This window comes from Chionomys nivalis, chromosome 7 (assembly GCF_950005125.1).
Source record: "Chionomys nivalis chromosome 7, mChiNiv1.1, whole genome shotgun sequence".
Taxonomy (NCBI): domain Eukaryota; kingdom Metazoa; phylum Chordata; class Mammalia; order Rodentia; family Cricetidae; genus Chionomys; species Chionomys nivalis.
In genome coordinates, this window is record NC_080092.1 from 80,809,966 (window position 1) to 80,835,598 (window position 25,633).

Genomic DNA, 25,633 nt, shown 5'->3' on the forward strand with positions numbered 1-25,633 from the left:
CTACTTCCCAGTTCTGCCCCTTGGAATAGTTCTTTCAGTACCTAGCTGCAGATTAGGGCATGGGCAGGATGTACAAGTCAGGGCCTAGAAGAACAGGGCAGCACAGGATAGGATGAGGAAAGAAAGAAAAGAGAAAAGAGGAGGCACCAGGGGACCAAGTCAGATGAAGGCCAATCTGAATGCGAGGGTCAGAATCTGGTTTCCAGTAGGAAAGTTCCTCAGAGTGAAGTGAGTGGCTGAGACGAAACCTGGGAACTCAGCAGAGACCTGGGCTCAATGCTGAACACACAGAAGAATCCCCCACGCAGCTCAATGGAGAAGAGAGCTGCCAAGCAAGCATGCGGGCAGGCTCAAGCATGAGACAGGATAGCTGGGGCTTACTGGGCTGCCAGCCTAAAAGAAATACAATGGTGAGCTCCAGGTCCCTCTGCATAACAGTGGAAGACAGGTGTACTCGCTCACAGGCACCAGCAGACTTTACTTCAAACACAAAGCTATGGGGACGCATCGAGCATGCCTGGCAAGTATCTGTGAGCATTACTAAGGTGACCAAGGGCCTACACGGCCCTGCTCCTGTCTCAGCTCCCACCTGATTGCTGGCAGAGCTCCAAGCACTCACTTGTTGATGACCTTCAGGGAGGTGTAGCTGGCGTACTATTCTAAAAGGAGTGTTAAAGGTAGGCCAGGAGATAGAAGTGAGACCTGTTATTATTTCCAAAGATAGATAAGGAAAGCTCATGTGTAAAGCAATCTTTTCCAAAATTGGAAGACTTTTTGTGGACCATAAGGATCTTCAGTTTGCTGCCCCAGGTGGTCTCATCGGAACTGGAACGAAGAGCAACCCCACTCTGTGCAGAGCTGAGAGAGAGAACGGCCGGACAAGAGCTTGGTGCAGTCGGAGCCTTCCCTGAAATATTCACAGAGCTGGAAATTTCTCATCTCCTGCTTACACGTCTTCTGGGCATACAAATTGAAGGAGACAAGAAAGCAGCAAAGGTCCAAAAGCTGTGTAAGAAGGAAGAAATAGCCGGGCAGTGGCAGCAGGTGGATCTCTGTGAGTTTGAGGCCAGCCTGGTCTACAAGAGCTAGTTCCAGGACAGCCAAGGCTTTTACCCAAAAAACAAAAAAATGGTGAAGTGCTTATGGTCAACATAGGATCCTATCAAGAGGAAGAAGAGTTAGTCCTGTCAAGGTTCATTTGGGCAAGATTGTTTTGCAAGACTGTGTGCACAGAAGTAGGAGAAAAAAATTGCCCTTAGCCAAATAGTTGAAAACCATTGGTGTTTAAACTGGTTGGGATCAGATAAGAAGAGGCATGATGACTGAAAAATCCAAGTTAAACAATGCTTTGAGATGGAGTTGGAATTTCCCCTAGTAGCCTAGGAGTATATTTTCAAATACTAGGGAATTAATTTCATAGCTTAGTAGTAGCTGGAAGAATATTCTCATATTTTGATAATGAAAATAGGGCCCCCAGGTAATGTGAAAAGCAATATACTGTATACTATATTGGATTAAATCTACATTTTAGCAGAAGCATTCTAAAACAATGTCTAATTCATCGATCAGTCTGAACTGGAACCTCGCTACAACCAGCCTTTGCTATAACACATCTAGCACGAATCTATCGAAAATGAAAATCGTTTCTCTTTTCATGATTCATCTGTGAGTGGCTCCACGGTAAAGGGCAAGTCGTGCCTGTAAAAACTAGAGACCCACACTTTCCTCAAAGACCCACTCATTTGTCCTCCTGTGTGTGATCTTTGGGATACTGAAGCTGCCTTACAGAGCTCAGAGCTGAGGCCATGAGTCTTTAAGAGGTTTTTTGTTTTGTTTTGTTTTTCGAGACAGGGTTTCTCTGCAGCTTTTGAAGTCTGTCCTGAAACTAGCTCTTGTAGACCAGGCTGGCCTCGAACTCACAGAGATCCACCTGCCTCTGCCTCCCGAGTGCTGGGATTAAAGGCATGCGCCACCACCGCCCAGTTTAAGAGGTTTTTTTTTGTTGTTTTTTTTTTTAGGGGAGTAATTTCTTTTAATATAAATAAAAGCAGAATAATAAAATCTGCTGCAACTTAAATACTCTCTCATATCATAGGGTACTTTAACATTTGGTACTTAAATACACACTGGTTTTTGGTTTCTTCCAAAATTAGAATTAATTATATGGCCCATGGTTTCAGTTTCAACTGAGTTTATATGAGTATTTACTTTATTTCTTTCTTTCTTTTTTTTTTTTTTTTTTTTTTGGGTTTTCGAGACAGGGTTTCTCTATAGCTTTGGAGCCTGTCCTGGAACTCCCTTTGTAGACCAGGCTGGCCTTGAACTCACAGAGATCCGTCTGCCTCTGCCTCCCAAGTGCTGGGATTACAGGCGTGCGCCACCACTGCCTGGCTACTCTTTAAGAGTTTTTAAGGAAACTATTGACGTATGTATTTGGTTGACTCTGAAGGGTTGAAGCATGAAGAACACATGGTTCTAAATCAAGCATTAATTGGGTATCTATGTGCCCGTGTGCTTTGAAAATGCTTTATACAAGCAATTCTGGCATGTGACTGAAAATACCGACTGGCTTACGTAATCTCGTGTGAACTGAAGCCAGAATCTCTCATCATTGATTTCAAGCATATATGTGAATATCAATTGTGTAAAGCACTGTACGTCGCAAAGGGGCCATATAGGCATGAAAACAATGTACCTTGTTGCCTTAAAAGTCACTTCAGATGGATGCAATGATTTAAAGTTAGTCTAAGAAGAACTGGGGGCGTGAATTTGCCACCTAAGAGCTCTCTTTCTAAACTCTCCAAAAATGAGATGTGTGTGCTAGTTTTTTTACGGAGAAGTAGAACTAGTAAGTGTGCAAATAACTGGATTCTCATAAATCTCATTTCCTGTACTCAAAGGTCCATGATGACAAGAGGAGCCTTGGCTTTGGCTCACTAATGTGTCCCCTGCCCAGCACCCAGTGCGACATCCAGCTCACAGCAGAGGAACAAAAAGCATGTGCAGTAGGATGGATGAATCACTAGAGTGAATTATTCTGCGTTATGGGGACCAGATTTTCCCAGGTTAGGCCAAGCTCCCAGCAAAAAAAGTATTCTTTGAGAAGTCTAACTCTTCCTGTTTTGCTGTTTGAAAAACTCGAGAATGACTCTGTGGTGGTTTGATTCAGAATGGCCACACAGAATCATGAGTCATAGGGAGCGGCACTATTAGAAGGAATAGCCTTGGAGTAGGTGTGACCTTGTTGGAGGAAGTGTGTCACTGGGGATGGGCTTTGAAGGCTAGTGTGTCAGTCTCTTCCTGCTGTCTGTAGAACAGCTACTTCTCCAGCACCATGTCTACCTGCGTGCCGCCATGTTTCCTGCCATGATGATATTGGAGTAACCCTCTGAAACTGTAAGACAGCCCCAATTAGATGTCTTCCTTTGTAAGAGTTGCTAGGTCATAGTGTCTCTTTATAGCAATATGACCTTTCAACAGAGAAAAGCTCCTCAATTCAAAAGCAATATTTCAAGGTTGGGGAAACGGCTCGGAAATGGGCTTGCCACACAAGCATATGGACCTATGTTTGGATCCCAGCACACACAGTGTGGGTCTGTAAGCCAGTGCTTGGGAGATAGAGATACAGGATCTGAAATAAAGTTGACAAGGAAAATACAAACTTTGGAATTTCCAAGTCCCAAGCCTATGATACAGTTCAATGCTTATAGAGAGAAGAAAGAAACTCCCCAAATATATTCAGGTCGCTTTCCCTTTAAGTGACCCTAAGGAAGTCCTAGTCACTCAGCACAGGTCAATGTAGGCTGAGAATCCATATGCTCACACCTATAATATCAGCACTCGGGGAGGCTGAGGCAGGAGGATGGCCATGAGTTCAAGGCCAGACTGGATTACAAAGTAAGACCTGGTCAAAAAGGAGGAGGAGAGAAGGAAGGGAAGGAGGGGGCTAGGGAGGGAGAAAAGGAAGGAAGGAGGGAGGGAGGACTCCTTTAGGTGTTTATGGTGGCGGACACCTGCAATCTCAGCTCTCAGGAAGCTAAAGAAACATGAGTTCAAGGCAAAATCTTGTCTCCCATCTATAAAAATCAACAATAAAACGTAACTCCTTTCCCTTCAAGTCAGCATGAGTTAGTTTGCAGTAGAGCCTCGCATTCAAGGACCTTTGTAGCAGATGAACAACCTGTCCCCTTCTTTCTTCTTCCCCTGAAAACAGGCTAAAGCCACACCTATTCAGCATCAGTGCTTGAGGGGTTGAAATAACTGCTTTGTTTGTGGTGCTAAGGATTGAACCTAGCCCTGGCAAGCTGGGCAAGAACTCTTCCACTGAGTTAAACCCCACTCCCACCCATCACACCTCCATTCTTTTAAAACTCACTAAATTGCCCAAGCTCGTCTTGAAATCACTCTGGAGTCTAAACAGGACTTGAATTTTAAATCTTCCTGCTTCAGCCTCCTAAGTAGCTGGAATTTCAGACCTATACCAACAGGCTGACTTGATATGAAATCGCCAATGCCTCTGTCAGATTCTCCAGAAAGGAGAAAGGTTCTCCAGAGCCCAACCACCTTTGCAAGAAATACAAGGCAGGCAGGCAGGCAGGCAGGCAGGCAGGCAGGCAGGCAGGCAGGCAGGCCACCTGAAGTCGCTTGATTTTCGATCCCAGGCCAGGCACTGGCTATGAAATTGAGACAGTGCAGCTCATCAACGCCTCTCAGATGATACCCCAGATGTCAAGTAGCAGAGACAAGCGCCCCCCCCCCCCCCGCTGTGTCTACCTGAATTCCTGCCTACAGAACCGGTGGACACAATAAAACGTTTGTCTCTTAATCCACTGAGTTAGGGTGGTTCATTGCATTTGTTCATTCCCATTGATTCCAATGGCATTTCTGCCAACCTAATGACTGACTGTGATCTTTACAGGGTCCAACTTTCATTAGAAAATATTTCACAATTTTACAGGAACAGGCTTTGCTGTGAAAGCTCTTTTAGTATAAACCTTCTGTTTTCTCTGCAGTTCTCGCCCTCGAAATGGCTCATCCAGTCTCGTTCCTTCAAACCACACTCTTGCCCCATCCTTTCTCATGAACGGCAGCAGCCTCCTCAACACCGCCACTTAGATGAGTAAGACTTTGTGAGTCTGAGAGTAGTTGAGGCTGCTCAGAGGCTACCTCAGGAAAGTAAAAAAACAAAAGAAAAGAGTATAATTGTGGCCTCCATAGATCAAAATGAAAATGCATACTTTTCTCTGAGGTTTCCTAGCCACTATATAGATTTCGGGCAGGTGTAAAGGACTCCACTGGCTTACTGACCACCTGCGTGACTCTACAAGGTGCCTTGCTGAGCCCAGAGAAAAACAGGTAAAGAATCCAGGACCTCGGCTAGGACAAGAATGAATGCCTGAGAGGCAGCTTCATGTAGCATCTAATAAGCTAAGTGTTCCCCCAAGAGGTATGCAACCTTGCTCCTACTAAGATACCAAACACTGTTTTGATGGAAAGACAGCCCTATGGACAAGAGAAAGTGGGCTCGGGGGCTACTAAGAAGCCTGTTCCATAAAGATAGCAGGGCTACAAGAGAAACGGTCATTCTGGAGAGGAAGGGGCAGCCGTTCTAAGCAGAGGGAACGAACGGCGTGTGCAAAGGAATGGCGCATATCTTCTGGGTGAGCATGACCCAAAAGCCCGCAACATGACACATGGACAAAGAATGAAAAATAAGATGACAGTGGACAAGAAAGAGAGATCAACAGACTTCTAGAATCCAGAAAATGCAGGGATGGTAACTGAGCTAAGACAACAGAACGGATGTGCCTGCACATCTCCTGCCGCATGAAGAAGTATGGTGTACAACCTCAAACAGCTCAAAGCCGGAGGTGGGAGGGTCAAAAGTGGGGGAAATCACTGAAAAGTCTATGGGAACTCTACGGTAACACATGCCTGCAACCCCAGCACTTGGAATTAATACAGGAAAATGGTGAGTTCAAGGACAGCTTAAGCTATGGCTACACAGTGAAATCAGGTCAAGGTGTGAAAGGGGGGAATAAGAGAAGGGGGCAACTCCTGAAGTCTGAGGCAGGATTACAAGGCTGAGGCTAGCCTGGGCAATTTATCAAGACAGGGAAGGAAGGAGGGAAAGAAGAAGAAAAGAAGAGGTGGGGGCAGGAGAAAGGGAGAAGGAGCGGGGGGGGGGGGGGGGGGAGGAAAGAGGTGGGAGGTAAAGGAATTTTAGGACTGTCAGGAAAGTACTTAGAAGAGGTGTGGCCTGACCCACTCCAGGCCAGTTCCTGGTCTTTCTTTTGAGGAGACTGCTTTTGTATCTGAAGGTTTCTCTTTTTACTGGAGAGCTCCCGTTTACCCAGAAGTTCTAGACGTTTTGTACAGGAGCAATTTTAGCATCTCCGCCACAGAAGGGACATGACAATCGAGAGGAGTTGAGAAACCATGAGTGGCGAAACCAAGACTCACTGACAAGCTAACTGGAAGCAGAAGTGAGGGGAGAACACAGCCAAGGATGCTTGCTAAATTTCTGCCTCACGTGGTGTGGGGTTTGGATGAGAATGGTCCTCATAGATTCACGTGTTTGAATACTAGGTTCTCAATTGGTAGAACTGTTTGGGAAGGATTGGGAGGTGTGGCTTTATTGGAATAAGTACATCACTGGAGGAGGCAGGCTTTGAGGTTTCAAAAGACTAGCACCACTCCCATTCTCTCTCTCTCTCTCTCTCTCTCTCTCTCTCTCTCTCTCTTTCTCTTTCTCTCTCTGTTATATCTCAAGATGTAAGCTATCAGCTACTTCTTGAGTGCCATGCCTACCTGCCTCCCTTCCTCAGTCCTCTGAAACCATAAACCCCAAACTAATTGTTTTCTTTTATAAGTTCCTTTGGTCATGGTGTTTTATCAAAGCAATAGAGCAACAACTATGATAGTAGACCAAGATTACCATTTATTTCAATGTTGGACTAAGAGAGAGGCACAGACTTTCAGAGAAAAAGCTATAGGGTTAAGTTTTCGACAGGATGATCAGGAGGCCAGTGCACACAAGGACCCATGGGGAAATGCCAGGAAAACAGCAGAAGACAGGTGCTAGGAGCCCACAAGTGTGGAGGCTGGTGATGTCCACCTGGATGTCATCATCAGAGTCATGGTCAAAGCAATGGCTAAGTCGGTAAAGTGCTTGCCTCTCATGCAGAGCAGTGGGTTTCCTCCCAGCACTGTGACGGACACACACGCATATCAAAGGAGTGGCTGAAATAACCTACAAGAGAGCATAGAAAGGGAAGAGAACCCCACCCAGAGAGAGCAAAGGCACTTCAACCTTTGAGTTCAGGGAAAGGATGACAAGGAAGAACACCAGGAAATACCTGCAAGATTCAAGGAAAGGGCTGGATGGATGACTCAGCAGTTTAGAACACTGCCACTGTTCTAGAGAACCTGGATTTGATTCCCAGCACCCACATGGTAGCCCACAACCATCTGGGCTCCAGTTCCAGGGAATCCAACATCCTTTTCTGGCCTCTATGAACCGCATGTACATGATGCAGACATACATGAGCACTAAATGGAATGGCTCAATGGTTAAGAGCACTGACTGTTCTTCCAGAGGTCCTGAGTTCAATTCCCAGCAACTACATGGTGGCTCACAACCACCTATAATAAGATCTGGTGTCATCTTCTGACCTACAGGGACACACGCAGACAGAATACTATATATTCTTTAAAAAAAAAAAAAAAAACCTATAAAACAAAAATAATTTTAAAATTTTTAATTGAAAAAAAAACCCAAGACTCTTTGGAAGGCTGTCTTCTCACTTTTCTCCTTTAATCTTACCCCTTCCCCTCAAAAAAAAAAAAAAAAAAAAAAAAAAACCAGGAATTAAAAGGGGCCCAAGAGGGCCAACAAGATGGCCCTACAGGTAAGGGTGCTTGTTGTAGAAGCCGGTGACCTGAGTTTAACCTTGAAACCCACACGAAGGTAGAAGGAGAACCAATGCCACAAAACTGACCTCTGACCTCTACACACACACCAAGTACCTGCATGCCCCCAACACATACATTATGCACATACACATGTGAAAATAAGTATTTTAAGTTAAAAGAAAAAACAGCCCAAGACGAAGAACTCTAGAAAGGGATTCTTCTCTCTCAAAAGATTATTATAGAGGTCGGGAATGTGGCATGCTGTCAAATGCTTGCCCAGGGTCCCATCCTTAGCACTAATTTAAGGCCAGTTTGTTCTACATAGCTAGTTGGAAGATACATAACAAAACCGTGTCTCAAGAAAAAACACTCCCACATCGGCAGAAGGATTGCTACAAGTCTGAAGACAGCCTGGTCTACATATTGAGTTCCAGGTCAATCAGTGCTACACAGAAAACCCTGTGTTAAGGAACCAAACCAAAATAAAACAACTATGAAATTGAAAGCTGGACAGGATTCAAGTCAGCAAGACTCATCAAGGCTCAGAAAGGATGGGCTCCCAAGGAGGAGCCAATCATAATCCAGGGGATAGGTCAAAGGGCAGAGATGCGGGTCTAAACAGAAGTGTCAGCATCTAAGTGCGTTGTGGACTAAGCCTTCTGTTCAGCCTTATCTAAACATAAGGCAGCTAAAGGTTAAAATTATAATTACCAGTATTGTGTGGTGAGACACAAATATTTCACTTCCTTCTTCCCAGTTCACTAACTGCACGTTTCCCAGCATTAGTGTCTGCATGAGACTGAAGTCTAGAACAAGAAGAATAAAAAATTGCATAAAATGTTCTAAGGAGAAGAACTGGGGACACAGCTCAATCTAACATGTGTAAAACCATGAGTTTCATGAAGAAAAGATAAAATATATCCAAGGAGTACTGTGGATATAGGTCAGTGTGTTGTAGCCTTAGCACAAAAAAAATAAATAAAAAATAAAAAAGTATATGTATGCTCAGATATCCAAAATATACTGAGAATACTTTTAAAACTCTCAATAATAAAAAAAAAATACACATCTCAATTTAAAGCTGGGTGAGAGATGGGCCTGGTAGAGCAAGCCTCTAAGCCCACCTACTGGGGAAACTGAGGCAGGTGCTTCCCAAGGTCGTGTCCTGTCTGAACCACAATGAAACTTGTTAGCCAGGCCAACTCAGTAAGACCTGCTCTCAAAAAGGAACAGATGTGCATCTCGGTAGGAGAGAGCACTTACCAGTATGTGGACCCTAAATTCTTTTTTGTTTAGTTGTTTGCTTGTTTTTTTGAGGCAGGTTTTTTCTGTGTAGCCTTGGCTGTTCTGGAACTCTCTATGTAGACCAGGCTGGCCTCGAACTCACAGAGCTCTACCTGCCTCTGCCTCCTGAGTACTGGAACTAAAAGTGTGCGCCACCACACCCAGATGTAGTACCCTAAATTCAGTCCCCCTGTACATCAAAAAGAAATGAAACAATCTGGAGAAAGTCTGAACAGACAGCACATCAAACAGACAAACAGATGGTCAAGCATATGAAAGGAAGTATATCAGATGCCACTAGAAGATTGCAAATCAAAACAGTAACAGCCCATAGCAGCCCAAACTATGAAGTAGGCAAGATGCCATTTGGGTAAACAGGCTCATACACCAAGGGAAGGGCCATACAAGTCAGTATTACTCAGCAATGAAGAGAAATGGGCACCAAACCAAAGACAAGGCGGAACCTGAATCCACTGTTTAGTAAAGAAGGCAAACTGGAGAGGCCACTGTACCATTAAAGGTGGTAAAACTATCTAAAAGGTTACTGTATGCATGATAACAGTCATATTAATATTCTGTAAGACTGGAGATAGTAAAAAGGATAACTAGTTAGCAGGGCTGCAGGAGGGGTAGATAGGTGGATAGGTAGAGTGTTTGGCTTTGGAGACAGTGTCTACTTTAAATGATACTGCAGTGGTGGGTATACACCACATGTTCGTGATAATCCACAAAGTGGCGGGGCACTGAAGTGCACACCTGTAATGCCAGGACTCAGGAATCTGAGCTGGATAGATCTCACATCTACGTTCACAATGGAGACCATGTCTTGGACACTAACAAAGAGCATGGAACAGGGAACAGAGTAAACTGTGCTCTTTGTTACTAACAACACATAGCTGTCTTTATCAGTTGCAACAAAGGTATCCTGCAAGTGCAAGATGTTAACAGCGGAGAAACTGAAGAGGGAAACTAGGAGGTTTTCTACCTCAAGTGTCTGTCAACCTACCTGTGTCCCAGCACTCCGAAAGCTGAGACAGGAGGACTGCCATTAGTTTGAGGCCAGTGTGGACTGTAAACATTGAGTAACAGACCTACCAGAGCTTAATAGCAAGACACTGCCTCAAACAAACTCGTGTGTGTGTGTGTCTGTGTCTCTGTGTGCATGTATGTGAGTGTATGTTTGAAATGTATTAATTTAACTTTATGGAAAGCTTTAAAAGAGACAAGCCTAGAGCTGGGGATATAGCTCTGCTGGTAGAGTGTTTACCTAGCACACAAGAGGCCTTGAGTTCGGTCTCTAGCACCACATAAACCAGATGTGGTGGCATGGGCTGTAATCCCAGCACTTGAGAAGTAGCGGTAGACAAATCTATGAGTTCAAAGCCAGTCTGTTCCAGTCCAGCAAGGGCCACCACAAAATGAGACAAAAACAAACAAACAAACCAAGGTCATTCTCAGCTATACAATGAGGCCAGCCTGGGTAAAGACCCTGTCTCAAAACAAAAACAAAACCCGGCACATCAGTTTAACCCCAGAAAGTTTAACTGCACAAGCTTTTCTACTACATCTTTTGATTTTTATTTATTTATTTATTTGTTTGTTTGTTTGTTTGTTTGTTTATTTATTTTTGGTTTTTCGAGACAGGGTTTCTCTGTGGTTTTGGAGTCTGTCCTGGAACTAGCTCTTATAGACCAGGCTGGTCTCGAACTCACAGAGATCCACCTGCCTCTGCCTCCCGAGTGCTGGGATTAAAGGCGTGCGCCACCACCGCCCGGCTTTTATACTACATCTTATCAAAATCAACGAACATACCAAGAAAAAGAAGGGAGAGCAACTAATGGTCTCATCCATTAGTTCCCGCACAGAGTGCGAAAACTGTGAAATTATGCTCAGCATGACGGCTTCGTAGCAAAGGTGCCGCTCCCAAACCTTAACACCAAAATTCGACCTTAGGGACCAACATGATAGGAGGCAAGAATGGACTCCTCTGACCTCCACATGGGGGAGACATACACTCCAATTAATTAATTAAAAAAACAAGTCTTTTGCTTGTTTTTAAGAAAGATATGCCAATACTAAAAAGAAACACTATCCAGGTTTCTGGGAGAGCTAGTAGCCTAAACTCTAAGACTCCCACCCACACAGAATGTGGCCTGAAGCAAGAATTCACATGGGATCTCCCAATCAGTCACTCAGCCAGAGGGAACCCTGAGGGGGACAAGATAACATCAGCAAGCTCCCAGTAAAAGTCCTCCCATTTTAAAGAAAGGAACAGAAAAGTGAAGTGACTGACTACAGCAGATAAGATCTAACAAGCATCTTTTCCAATGCATACAATCACAAGAAGAAAAAAAATCTTCCTTTGTTTTAGGGAACAAAGAAAAGTTAATAATAGGGGGCTGGAGGACCTGGGTTCAATTTCTAGCACCCACATGGCAGCTAACAACTGTCTGGAACTCCAAGATCTGACACCCTCATACATGCAGGCAAAATACCAAAGTACGTAAAATAAATGAATTATTTTTTTAAAAAGGTTAATAATATGTCTGACTTAAGTCCACATTTCTTACAAAAGTGAACTGCAATTCTACATCAGAATTATCTTTAAAAAAATTACAGCCAGCCGGGCGGTGGTGGCACACGCCCTTAATCCCAGCACTCAGGAGGCAGAGGCAGGCGGATCTCTGTGACTTCATGCTCAGAATGGTCTACAGAGAGAGCTCCAGGACAGCTAGGCTGTCACACAGAGAAACCCTTTCTCAAAACTGTCTCAAAAAAAAAAAAAAAAAAGGAAAGGAAAGAAATCAGTCAAGTGTTGAGAAGCTATGAGAAAAGGCTCCTGAATACCAGCCAACAAAACCAGACTAAACCCTAATCTGGTGTCTGGTGACGTTTGGTTTGGTCAATCATAACCAGCTCAAGAGTCATTCTCGGGGACATAAACATCAGGAAAAACCAAGATAAAAATAAATCTCCAAAGCATTTTATCTTCAAAAGAGTAATTTCTAAACCTCTGGACTAATCTGAAGAATTTATGGCCCTTGTAAAAGTTTCTCAAACTAAGGACCAATCTGTTTGGTAATGCCTGGCAGAGTGCTTGAAATGGCCCTAGATCATCTTAAACAGAGCCAGAGAATCAATATCTCTCCCCCACCACACCTCCTCAAAGAACACAAGAATGCATTGTTCTTAGGACTATCTATGACCTCAAAACTTGAGAACAAAGTTTTGTTTACAGAGACCAAATGTATTAGATGTGCCTAAAAACATACTTGTAATCCCAGCACTAAGGAGTCGGAGGCAGGAGGATTACCACAAATTTGAAGCCAGCCTAAGATATGAGCATTCATGGTACCAGGGATACAAGTTCTTGACTCAAAACACTAAAAAGGAAAAAAAAAATACCTCCTAGATATTATCTATCAATAGAAATTCTCTGTATATGACAGACAGAGGCCCCACGCCCGTTTATCTCAGTACTCTGGAAGCTCCCTAAACTCAAGGCCAGTTTAGGTTACACAGGAAAACACCGCTTCAAACAAACAGAATTCATTTAAACAATTAACTCAATGCACATTAGCACAAGTAGCAGTGATGTCTTATGAAATGTAACCACGTTTCCGAAGGGGCAGAAATTAGTGGAAAAAGTGGCACCGTTGAAAGTTTCACAAATCTAGGGTGGCGAGAGGGCTCAGCAGGGAAAGGCGCTTGCCGCAAACACGTCTGGCAACGCAAGTTCCAACCCCAGAACCTGAATAAAAGCGGAAGGATAGAATTGACCGCACAACATTGCTCTCTGATCTCCATACACAGGCCTACACAAGCACATCACCTGTGCACACACAGACTCTTAATAATAAATAATGCATTTTTAAAAATAGAACGTTTGGGGGCTGGAGAGATGGCTCAGCAGTTAAGAGCATTGCCTGCTCTTCCAAAGGTCCTGAGTTCAATTCCCAGCAACCACATGGTGGCTCACACCATCTGTAATGAGGTCTGGTGCCCTCTTCTGACCTGCAGGCATACATGTATGTAGAGAGAATATTGTATACATAATAAATAAATAAATATTTTTTAAAAAATAGAACGTTTTAGAAATCTAATTTCTGGCTCAATGGAAAAGTGTTAAAGCTGGGTGTGCTGCCTCAAGCATGTGATCCCAGCACCTGAGAGGTGGAGGCAGCAAGATCAGGTGTTCAAGGCTAACCCAGGCTACTACAAGCAAGTGTGAAGCCAGCCTAAGAGGAAGGGAAGAAGAGGCCTTTGGAATCTCATAGCTGCAACACCTGTCGGCTGCAGTATGTTGTTTTGGTTGAGGTACTCCAGCAAAAGCCGGCTTCACAGAGATGTGGCAAATAGCAAAAAGAAGATTATTTATCCAATCTTTCAAGGTAATTTGGAGTCTTCAGTGCTGCTCAAAATATCGGCAGGGGGTAGTTCCTCAAAGGCCAGGCAGGTGTAGACTCTGGGGTCATTCACAGTTACATTAATATCCACTCTACCTTGTACTTTTTATATAATATACCCCTGTGTGTTTTTGTAATATACATTAGTGGCTTTTAGAAAACATTGTTTTTTTTTAAATATTTATTTATTTATTATGTATACAATATTCTGTCTGTGTGTATGTCTGCAGGCCAGAAGAGGGCACCAGACTTCATTACAGATGGTTGTGAGCCACCATGTGATTTCTGGGAATTGAACTTAGGACCTTTGGAAGAGCAGGCAATGCTCTTAACCACTGAGCCATCTCTCCAGCCCGAAAACATTGGTTTTAAGATTTACAAATGCTGGTACATTTTATTCTCCACCATGCCAAAAAAAAAAAAATCATCTGTTAACGCTAAAGAGTTACATTTATTAATTATCAGGAAACTATCAAATAGAGGTATGAGTTTTCTCAATTTTTGTTTTTGTTTTGGGGTTTTTTGGTGGGGGTGGGTTGTCGTTTTTCGAGACAGGGTTTCTCTGTAGCTTTGGAGCCTGTCTTGGAACTCTCTCTTGTAGACCAGGCTGGCCTCGAACTCACAGAGATCCACCTGCCTCTGCCTCCCAAGTGCTGGGATTAAAGGTGTGCACCACCACTGCCCAGCTGAGTTTTCTCAATTTTTAATTTTTACTCCTAAGCTCAATTGTTACAATTTTTTTTCTCTTTTTTTAAGTTCAAATTTTATAAATTGCAACACACATTGCCAGTGTCCCCCCTTGGATAAGCAAACACTGTCTCTCATTTTTGAGGCAGTGTCTACCACATCCCACCTGTCATCCTTTCAGGGCCTTGCACAGTTTAGGTATGCGCTGGACCAGGCTGTACCCCGAGCCCCTACAGAACACTTCTGATCCAGAGCACCTCAGATGCTTCTGCAGAAAAAGCGACCACTTTCTAATGAACGAGCTCCACTCTGAGAGCAGCTCTGACAAAGAACATAGAGGGATGGACATTTATTTATCTACGCAGTCAGCATTTTGAGATAGGCTCCCTCCAGTTCTGTAGCCCTGCCTGGCCCAGTACTTGTTCTGCAGCCCAGATGCCCTCAACCTCACCAAGATCTCCTGTTTCTGCCCCCCAAGTACAAGAATTACAGGGTGGCCTACCACATGTGGCTTTTACAATGGCTTTAGGGTCACAGCAAAACTGAGCGGAGTACAGCACTCCCAATACCTCCTGGCTGGGCCACAGGTGCAGCATCCCCAAACTGTAGACACTTTGAGAAAGGGATCTCTTCATGGCTCCATGACCCTGAGAATCTTCCATGCAGTCATCAGGGCTCGCCGGCATCCCCCACACAGAACACTCGTCAGTGCCCTATACAGAGCCTACCCTACAGGGTCCTTTGTCACAGGTAATTAGGAATAAGCATTAAGGAGACTGAGGCAGGCGAATACTGAGTCCTTTGGGCTAGAGAGTGAAACCTATTAAAACAAATACCCATACACACGTACACATTTATATGCGTGCGTGCTACAGAATTCTTTAATTATCCCACTCCCTTTTATGCAGGGGTTTATTTTGACGAATGTGAAAGAATTTGTTTTTCCTACATAACTTGACAACAAGAAAACCACAGCAAAAATGATTTGCCAGGGAAAAGTCGTCCTTATATTAAATATTTATTGTGTCTAAACCACAAGTAGGAAAAAAATTTCAAAGGCTAACTAATGATAACTCACATTGTTTGGTTTACAGGAAAGGTAATTACACAGCTTGCATTTGGGTTTTGAGGTTTTTAGGATTTCATGGGGGTGGGAGGGAAAGGAAAGGGAAAAATCTAATGCATTTAGATTCTGCCAGGAAAAAAGTAAAAGAGATTGTGAAAAGCAAAACAAAATCAGTGTTAGATAAGGTGTGGGGAAACACGCATTTTAGGAAGCTTTCACCTTAGCAGGTGCAGAGTCCAGACTCAAAGGCGCAGACTCTCATAGCGAGAACAGGAGGTTGGGACCGCAAACTAATAAAATCAATCAGCCGTCGGGAAAGCAGGTGACTACACAAGACGGGGGGCAGGGTTTCCCTTCCCTAATCCCGGTCAGTTTTCAGAAATGGCGTCTACAAAAACTACCCAAACATCCCCCTAATAATCTGCAGCCCTCCTCCACGATGAGGAAGCCATTATTTATGAGACGTTTTACTTTCTCTTTCAAACACGGCTGACTTCCTCCTGCCCCACACTGGGCAGATGGGTTGGATGGGTCGCTGGTTCGTTCCTGTCCCCTCCAACCCAAAATTAAGGAGGCGAATGAATCTGGTTCATACGGAAGCCAAGTCTTCCTTATCTGTAACGCCATTCTGAACACTTACTTAGCGATCAAAGAAAAGTTACGGTGACAGAAAAACAAAGCTTTACAAGTTCAGCGATGGACATCCATGAACATCTGCACATCCATACACACCCTCACATACGCTTGTGCACACACACGTATAGATGTGAAGAGAGACAGAGCAGCTGCATAGCACACAGCAAATCAACTTCTTAAAGTTCATTCATGTGTGTATCCACCTGGATCCTCCTCCCGTCTTCCTCCCTGCAAACCAAATTCTACACTAACGGGCTCCCAATTCTGCACTAACTAATGTGGTAGCTTCTGCCTGTAGCCCCAGCTACGCAGGAAACTGAAGCAGGATCTTTATATCTTTTTAAAATATAAATATAAAAGAAAATTTAAAAGCTGACCCGTTTTCCTCATCTAATTCAAAACAGGACTCCTGTTAGCTTAAAAAAAAAAAAAAATTCGACCCTAACCACTCTTCTTACCCTTCAACTATTCAATAGGGAGGCAGAGGGAGGCAGAAAATCTCTGTGAGTTTGATGCCAGTTTGATCCACACAGTGAGTTTCAGGGTTGCCACCATCAAAGCTACATACTGAGACCCTGTCTCCATATAAACAAATAAATATATAAAAGGAAAAAACAAATTAAAAATTTCAAATTTTTATGGTACAGGAGACTGAACCCAGAGCTCGCGCACGGCAGGTATGTGCTCTACCACTGAGCTATATCTCTGGCCCTTTTTTCAAACATCTGAGACAGAATGCCAGCAAGTTCCAGGCCTTCAGCATTGCTGGGGTTACAGGTGTGTCTACCTGTGTGCACGCACACACCATGTGACAGATAAGAACTTCAGTGGACTACTTGTGGAAATCGGTTCTCACTTTCTACCACACTAGGTTCCAGGAATCAATGACTACTCAGGTGGTCAGGCTTGGTGGCAAGTGCCTTTACCCACAGAGCCAGGCCACCGGCAACACTCACCGGCCACCGCCCATTTCTCAAGACAGTGTCTCACACAGCCCTGGTTGGCCTCATACTCCTACTGTAGTCTGAGATGACCTTAAACTCTGAGCTTCTGTCTCCACCTCCCAAGTGTTAGGATTTACAGGAGTGTGCCACTATGTCGGGCTTACTCAGTCTTAGGGATGGAAATCAGAGTTACATGCATGAGAGACGCATTCTAACAACTCAGCCATGTTTCCGGCCTGTAGCTGTACTTCTTATAGGATGAAAAACTCCAAGGGACTATTACTGAGTAGTGATCATCTTTTTATGTGTTGACTATTACTTAAAATAAATGGAGTGAAAGCATAGATCTTTGAAGGTGGAAAGAGGTTTACCATAAGGGCCTCTGTGTAACAGGAATTGACAGTCTGCCATGTCTATATCTTTATGTGAAAGGCTCCGTCTCCTCTCCCACAGTGTAAATCCCCGTCCCTATTCATTTAGTTTATTTCCCAGTAGATCAAAATCTCCCAATTACTCTTTCTTTCCTCCGGGTCACTAATGGTACCATGAATCATAACTTGCCCGACTTTGTAGCTAAGAGAGAGACTGCAGATTTTAACAATAATAATTAATAGTATTTGAATATTAGCTATATCCTAGGGACTATACAAAACACCTTATAACAAATTATCTTCTTAATCTTCACATCTACTCTGTGAGTGGGCCTAGTGGGCAGTTTGTGAACAAAGAAACTGAAACTAGACAAGTTAAAGCACCCAGCCTAAGGACAAAGAGGGAGCCTGGCCTCACAGCAATCTTTAAAAAGCCCCCACAACCATATGCGTCAAAACCCTCCAGCACATTACCCAAGTGCTGGCAGTTTGGAGAGCTCAAAATGTGAGCCTCTTGACTGATGCAATTAAAAGGTCAAAGGTCAGATAAATTGCTCAGTGGTTAGTAAAGTCATTCATTTACCACAGATAGAGCTAGCAGGAAGAAAAGCCAGGGTCTAAACATCATTTTCTTCTGAGGATAGATTTGCTTTCCATATTATTTTGTTGAGCTGTTGAAATGATTTTCAATAAATAGATCCAAGATAAACGGGTAAGCTTTAAAAAGTGTCTAGAGAAACACACATTGAATTATTAGCAGGAAGACAAGCTTAGCTTTTTACAACAGTGTGAATTACTTTATGAAAAGAACACAACTTACTGGAAGGACATTTCAAGGCAAAGGAGCAAGAGGTGTGGCTCTGCGGCCCCTCCCTCTGCTTCCTTCTAGATTAAGAGCTTCTACTTATAGCCCCTGAACACACGGTGCTGTTTTAAGCTCTGCACAACCATGCTTCTTCCACCTTGTATGCACCTGTTCCCTGCTCTGCGGGAGCTCCTATTCATCCTCCGGGTGTTCAGGCGGTCTCCTGTACTCTCACCCCTGAAGAGAACGAACCTCTCTTTTCTTGGACCTTACTAAGACCTTAGATACTCAGGACACTTGCTATGGACCAACACGATGTAAACATCTTAATGAGCCGGGCGGTGGTGGCGCACGCCTTTAATCCCAGCACTTGGGAAGCAGAGGCAGGCGGATCTCTGTGAGTTCGAGACCAGCCTGGTCTACAAGAGCTAGTTCCAGGACAGGCTCCAAAACCACAGAGAAACCCTGTCTCAAAAAAAACCAAAAAAAAAAAAAAAATCTTAATGAATTTGCTTCGTTTTGAAACAGGGTCTCCCTGTATAGTTCAAACCAATCCAGAACTCGCAATGCCCCTGCCTCAGCCTCCTAACTGCTGGGATTATAGGCATGTGCCACTGGGCCTGTCTCTTTTCTTTCTTTTTTTAAACAGATAAGAAAACTGAGGCTCAGATTCTGACTGGGAAGCAGCCAACCCAGGATCCAAACCCAGATTTCTTTGCCTCTGCAGCTTAGTCTTAAGCCCCTGTTCAGTCCTGAGTCTACACTACAGTAGCACACGCCCTGGTCCCCATGGAAGAGGGGGGCACAAAAAACTATTACCCACTGCTTCTTAAGTTGCATAATAACTGGGGTGAGATTTTGAATATTCATTATCCTCGGACCCTGCTTAACTTTGATTTTTTTGTTGGTGGTGCTTTGATCTTGTTTGGTTCATTAACATACTGTTCTCTACTTAGCCCTGGCTGGCCTGGTACTCAATTTGTAGCCTTGGCTAGCCTCGAACTTGCAGCAATCCTTCTGCCTCTGTGGGAGTGTTTTTTCTTGAAACAGGGTTTTGCTACGTATGTAGCCTCCAACTAGCTATGCAGAACAAACTGGCCTTAAGTTAGTAATGGTCCTCCTGCCTCAGCCTCCCAAATACTTACATTACAAGCATGTACCATCATACCTGAATCTGCCCAGTTTTTTTTGTTTTTTATTTTTGTTTTTGAGACAGGGTCTTATTCTTTACCCCACACAGGCCTGGAATTCACTACTGAAGCCTAAATGAACTTCAAGCTCAGCAATTTTCTTGCTTCAGAACTTACCCACATACTAAAATGACAGACATGAGCCAGCAGGGCCAGCCTCTGCTTAATATTTTTGTTTTTGTTTGTTTGAGTCAGGGTCTCACTATGTAGCCTTCACTGGCCTGGAACATAGTTTATAGACCAGGCTGGCCTTGAATTCTTAGAGCTCCAACTGCCTCTGCCTCCCAAGTGCTGGGATTAAAGACATGTGCAACCAGTACGGCTCACTGCTTTGAGCACACGCATGTGCATATGTGCCTGTCTCTGTGTGTGTTAACCTGAATAAAGTTATACCAAACCTAACATGAAAAATGAAAACCATACTAGAAATTCATTCTTCCAAATGTTACTCCTTTAAACAAATTATTTCTATGAATTTACCACTAAATATAATCTGGTCATTCCAACTATTTATACCACAGTAAGCCAAGGCTTTCAAGCAGGACATTCTTTTCACCACCAAAGACAGCAAGGCAGCAACATCATCCTACTGTGTCTCCTTGAGGCTGATCCACGACACTGGGAGTCCTTCAAGATTTGGGGTTGTCCTGCAAGTACTCTTTAGATGAGTACTTTTAAAAAGACCCGAAAGTTTCACTAGAACTTTAAAATACAAATGATGCAAAAATGTGTTCCATGGTAGAACACTTGCTTAGCAAGATGGGTTCCATCCCAACAGTATGAGAGAGAAGGGAAGGGAGGGGGAGGGAAAGAAAGTAGGGAGGAAGGGAGACACAAATGTGATGCCTTACTCTCTTTGATGACATTAACTTGCAGTATTACTTGATAAAGCATTTATCAAGTTGCCCCAACAGACTGTACATTCTACAAACAAGACATACCCTATGTTCCTTGGCAGCTTCCACAAAGAGAGTACATATCCACTGAGCTGTATGCCATCTCTCTCAGAAAGCATTAGGAAGAAGCTGCTGGCTTGAGCATCTCGAATGGTGTTCCCCACTTCTGCCCTTCTCACATTTGAATGTCAAGACAAACAAAAGCCAAAAGAAAAGGAACTTTCTGCAGACAGAAATGACCACTGACCACAAGACTCTGTCTTAAATGTCACTGAGGTCACAGCTACCCTTTACCTAAAATTTGCCTAAACATCTCCATTAATAAATAGCTTAAGTTTGATAGTAAATTATGATAACAAGAAAAAAATTACTTTTCAAGTAAGACACAGAACAGGGCTGGGTAGTGGTGGTGCACGCTTTTAATACCAGCACTCAGGAGGCAGAGGCAGGTGGATCTCTGTGAGTTCCAGGCCAGCCTGATCTACAAAACAAGTTCCAGGATAGCCAGATCAACACAGAGAAACCCTGTCTCAAAAACAAACAAACAACAACAACAAAAAGACACAGAACAGTAACTTAGCTGGCAGTCACTAGTACTTCCACTGTTATGATGACACACTATGCCTTGGGCCAGTGTCTTTCCTTTTGGCCTCAATTTCCTTATCTACAAAATGAGGCTAACTTCTGTGACTAACCTACCTCCCAGGCCCTTTGAAGGTCCTCACGCTGCGGATTATTTCTAAATAGTTATTCATCCCCAATGAACTACATATGAAAATAAAAGATTCATGAATCTGTTGCTAATGGTTCTTTGTGGCGAGTGTGCTAACAGACTACAAACAAACCGCTCCAACTTTTTCATTCTTATTAGTCCAGGTTTTCTTCCCAAAGCCCTGGGTTCGATTCTCAGAACCGACATGTTGTCATCTATCTGTAATTCTAGTTCTAAGAGGATCTGATGTCTTCTTCTGGCCTCCTTGGACATTGGACACACATGGTGCACTGACACACATACAGGCAAAATACACATGCACATAAAACAAAGATAAATGAAATCTGAAAAAAAAAATTCTACTAGTGTTCTGGTCTGGCACATACAATAATGAAACAGAAATGCTGCCTCAAGGAACATGGACATTATTTAATACAAAATCAAAAAAATGGCTGGCTCAAGACATACAGTCTGATCCCACATAGGTGGAGATGATTTAATGTTTTGATAAATTCAAATCAATGCTTTACCTGACAATTCAACATTTACAATGAATATACAGACTAAATAAGCCCTTTAATACAGAAAACAGCAGGTGTAGACTACATACATTTTGAATAAAAAAAAATGACTAACCACTGACTGTAGCAACACACATATTAATTGATATAACAGAGTGATGTGGACTAGGTATGAAAAAAGGGACTTGAGTGACTGTCTAAACTTGCTAACTTGCTTACTTAGAGCCACACACACATCCCAACAGGTAAAGTTTACACACGGAACTCAGTCAAGGCCAACCAGTCTTTGTTTCCCTATCTTCTGCATTTACCCAAGAGCTTGGCTCTGAGACAGAAAACTCCCACTCTTGATTGGCTCATTCTGTCCTGTGCAATTAAGCAACACCACAATCCAGTAAACGCAATGGCTCAATTATTTATTGTCTAGTCGAGTTTACCAGGTGTTTATGAGAGAACAATGTCAAAGAGGAAAGAGGTTTGTTGCCCTTTAGAGCTGGTTTGACCAGGGATTTATTTTTAATTAAAAAAAAATGTTTTTTTTTTAACAAGATGAGGGGAAGCATAGTTTAACATAGTGGTGGGTGAAAATTTAGAAAGAACACGTTTGTCAATTTCCTATAGGAAATATGATTCTTATGAAAAAATCGTAGCCACAACTAGCCAGCCCAAGAGGCTGTGGGGGAACACCAGTCCCCACCTCCTAAGGGGTACAGCTGGCTACTGAAGGAGCAGAAGCAGGGCAAGGCAAAGACAAGTGGCTCAGCACCGGGCCGCCAGGCCCAGCACGGGGGCGGGAAGGAGGCTCTTTCCAACTCCCCCACCACAATGATCTCCGCCGGCGTGACAGTGGCTCTGGTGGCCCGAAAGTCCCTAGCCTCCGGGAGCGGGCATTGGAGGGCCGTAGTTGACTTCTGTCACCCTCAGCCTAGAATGCCCTCACTCCACGGTTCTACCCCCGGAATCTCCCTCCGCATCTCCCCCTCGAAACTTCCAGCGCCGCTTCCCTACCCAGGCCGGCTCCTGTCATCAGTGGAGCGGTCCCTCCGGGGTGACCCTCTGTGTCTCCACCTATCCTCTCGCCTCTCTAAAGTGTCCCATTCACAGATCTAAGCACCCCTAAAGCCGCAACCGCGCGACGCCCCGCGGTGTCCCCCAGCTGGCATGCCGTCGGGGAGGTGGCCCCACCCTGCACCCCCTTCACCTGTCTCCCGGGCTGAGGCCCGACTGGCCGGGCTGCGCTGACTCCCGGTGCGAGCAGCTGGGCTCCCGAGGGCCGCCTGGCCTCTCCTAGCCGACGCGATCAGGCGACACACCGAGCCGGGTTGTGCCTCAGCGATCCGGTTAGGGCTCGTTCCCTCCGCCGCGACGTCGGAACCCCAGGCTCCCCCTCCCTGTCTACACTGCAGCTCCGGAAACCGCTGAATTACAGCCCCTCCAGCCAATCCCCACCCAGCTCCCAGCTGGCCAAGACACGCCTCCGTGCATAATTAAAGAACGACCCGCTCGCTAGGCCACCCCGAGGCCTCGGGGCGAGGGCAGTACTACCGAAGCCCCGCCCATTGACCAATGAGAAGCGCCCCTAGAAGAGAAGGTGGGGTCTAGAGGCGTCTGGACACGCCTCCCCGGGCGGGCTGTTCCGAGAGCTTGGTGTTCCTCCCGCCGCGGTCAAGGGAAGAGCGAAGGCCTAGCTCACAAAAGCCCGGGGGGAGGGAGGAGACATTAGTGGAATGTCCTGCTGAAAACTCAGCTGAGTTCCTGGCAGTGCGTGACGTCAAGACACTTTAAATGCCCTGATACGGCTCGCCTCTGCCCGCTCTCCCTTTTCCCGGCCCTTGGCACCACGTGGGGGCGAGATTGTGAGGTTCTTACCACGTGGGAATCAGCCAGTTAGACTATCTCCGGGTATCACCACACATAAGCGTTTGGGTTTCTGGGGACATCAAAAAAGTACATGAGCGACTCTTGACTGCTCTGAACTTCAATGTCTGCGTGAGTCTGGACATATACCCGGAAATCTGACGTGGAAATAGAGTAATTACTAGATTGCGTGGGGGAGAATCGTGGATATAACCCAGCGCTGTGTTCCATCGCTTCGAGCATGAAACTCAAAAGGAAGGCTTCTTGGTCAGTTCACAGAAATGCAGAAAGCATACTCATGACAGCTGACATGAAAACAGTATTTGCCATTTCCCATTCCTACGTGTCTGAGTTTTGTGACTTTTTGCTTCTGTTTTTGTTTTTCACATTACTTTGTTATACTGGCTCTTAAAATAGTTCAACAGAGTTTTGATCAATTTGTTTCCTTTAAGAGATACTGATTTTAGGGACTGGAGGGATTCCTCAGCACTGGCTGGTCTTAAGAGAATTCAGATTCAAGTCCCAGCACCCACATGGTGGCTCTTAACCATCTGTAACTCCAAATCCAGGGAATGTGAGGCTCAGACCTCTGCTGGTACCAAGGACATGCGTGGTGCACAAGCATGCCTGCAGACAAATCAACACACGTTAAATAATTTTTAAGTTAGGTACTGATTTTAAAACTAACACACACACACACACACAGAAGGCCCATAAAATATTCTCCTTCCCTTCTGATGGCTTTAGGATTCACTGTTATCATTAACTAGTCTCTTGCCATTAAGCGTAAAAGTCCAATTGGGAGAAATAGTTCTGAGACATTTTTCCATCACTGCTTAAGACTGAGGTGGTAGGTCTTAGGTCATCTAGCCTTTTCTGAGTTCTTTTTTTTTTTTTTTTTTTTTTTTTGGTTTTTCGAGACAGGGTTTCTCTGTGGCTTTGGAGCCTGTCCTGGAACTAGCTCTGTAGACCAGGCTGGTCTCGAACTCACAGAGATCCGCCTGCCTCTGCCTCCCGAGTGCTGGGATTAAAGGCGTGCACCACCATCGCCCGGCTCTTTTCTGAGTTCTTGAAAATAGCCGACAGCTTTCCCGTTGTGTCTGTTGGTGTGCAAATTTTACTGAGTTGAAACTGGCGGTTCGCGGTGCATGGCTTTGATTTGCTTTATGGGATAGAGGACGAACTTTGCGTAGTGCAGTGATTTGTACGTGCATGTGAGGATGCAGACTTACAGGTACATCAATAGTGTTGGTGTTGCCTGTGTTTAACACAAAGAGGGATAAAGATAAAAATCTTAAAAGGGCTATTATCTCACCACACAGATAACCCCAATGACATTTCCTTTTTAAAACGCAGCTCATACATACCCAAACAGTTCAGGAAACTTGACATTTTTGTTTTCTTTTTTTGTTTTGTTTTTTGTTTTGTTTTTCGAGACAGGGTTTCTCTATAGCTTTGGAGCCAGTCCTAGAACTAGCTCTGTAGACCAGGCTGGTCTCGAACTCACAGAGATCCGCCTGCCTCTGCCTCCCGAGTGCTGGGATTTAAGTTGTGTGCTACCACCGCCCGGCTTGGTTTCTTTATTATTACTATCACTTGGTTTCTTGAGACAGGATCTCAGAGATTTTCCATCTTCTATCTCCTGAATGCACTGAGATTTCAGACACTCCACACCACATCCCACCTAGGTTGAAATTTATTAATAAAATCTTCTTCCTCCATCAGTCCTTTTCCCTAAAGATAGATGTGGTTATTAATTTCTGGTGAGAAAAAAAATCAATGACTCTTAAACTTTCTTGGGTCACTGATCCTTCTGCAAGACTGACAGAAGAGACTTTGGATTCTAGACCCCAGGATATAGACAGCCTAAGCTTTTACTCACATCTACTAATGGCTTCCCTATGCCTGAAACCTTTCCTCAGTCTCCAGGCTGGGACCTCAGTTACCACGTCAGATCCATCTTTATGAATGTGTAATGTTTGGAACAGAAACCCAGGACTTCGAACAAGCTAAGCACGTGTTCTGCCACTGAGCTACTTCCTCAGCTAATACCTATTTTCAAAGTAAGAAGCAGGGGCTGGAGAGATGGCTCAGAGGTTAAGAGCACTGGCTGCTCTTCCAGAGGTCCTGAGTTCAATTCCCAGCAACCACATGGTGGCTCACAACCATCTATGAGGAGAGCTGGTGCCCTCTTCTGGTGTGCAGGCATACATGCAGGCAGAATGCTGTATACATAATAAATAATTAAAAAAAAAAAAACAGTTCGAGACCAGCCTGGTCTACAAGAGCTAGTTCCAGGACAGGCTCCAAAACCACAGAGAAACCCTGTCTCGAAAAACCAAAA

The 25,633-nt window shown here is 44.3% G+C and overlaps 1 protein-coding gene and 1 pseudogene across 2 annotated transcripts in view; one reads left to right on the forward strand and one right to left on the reverse strand.

The window, feature by feature from the left end:
* The window catches only part of Stat3 (signal transducer and activator of transcription 3), a 57,347-nt gene extending 34,492 nt beyond the window's left edge, over positions 1–22,855 (reverse strand). For both annotated transcript variants that reach the window (XM_057774241.1, XM_057774240.1), the window contains exon 1: positions 22,634–22,855. The gene's annotated coding sequence lies outside the window, so the exon portion shown is untranslated. The remainder of the gene's footprint in view (positions 1–22,633) is intronic.
* Positions 497–1,375, forward strand: LOC130877077 (eukaryotic translation initiation factor 2 subunit 3, Y-linked-like; annotated as a pseudogene).
* Positions 22,856–25,633: the final 2,778 nt, after the last annotated feature.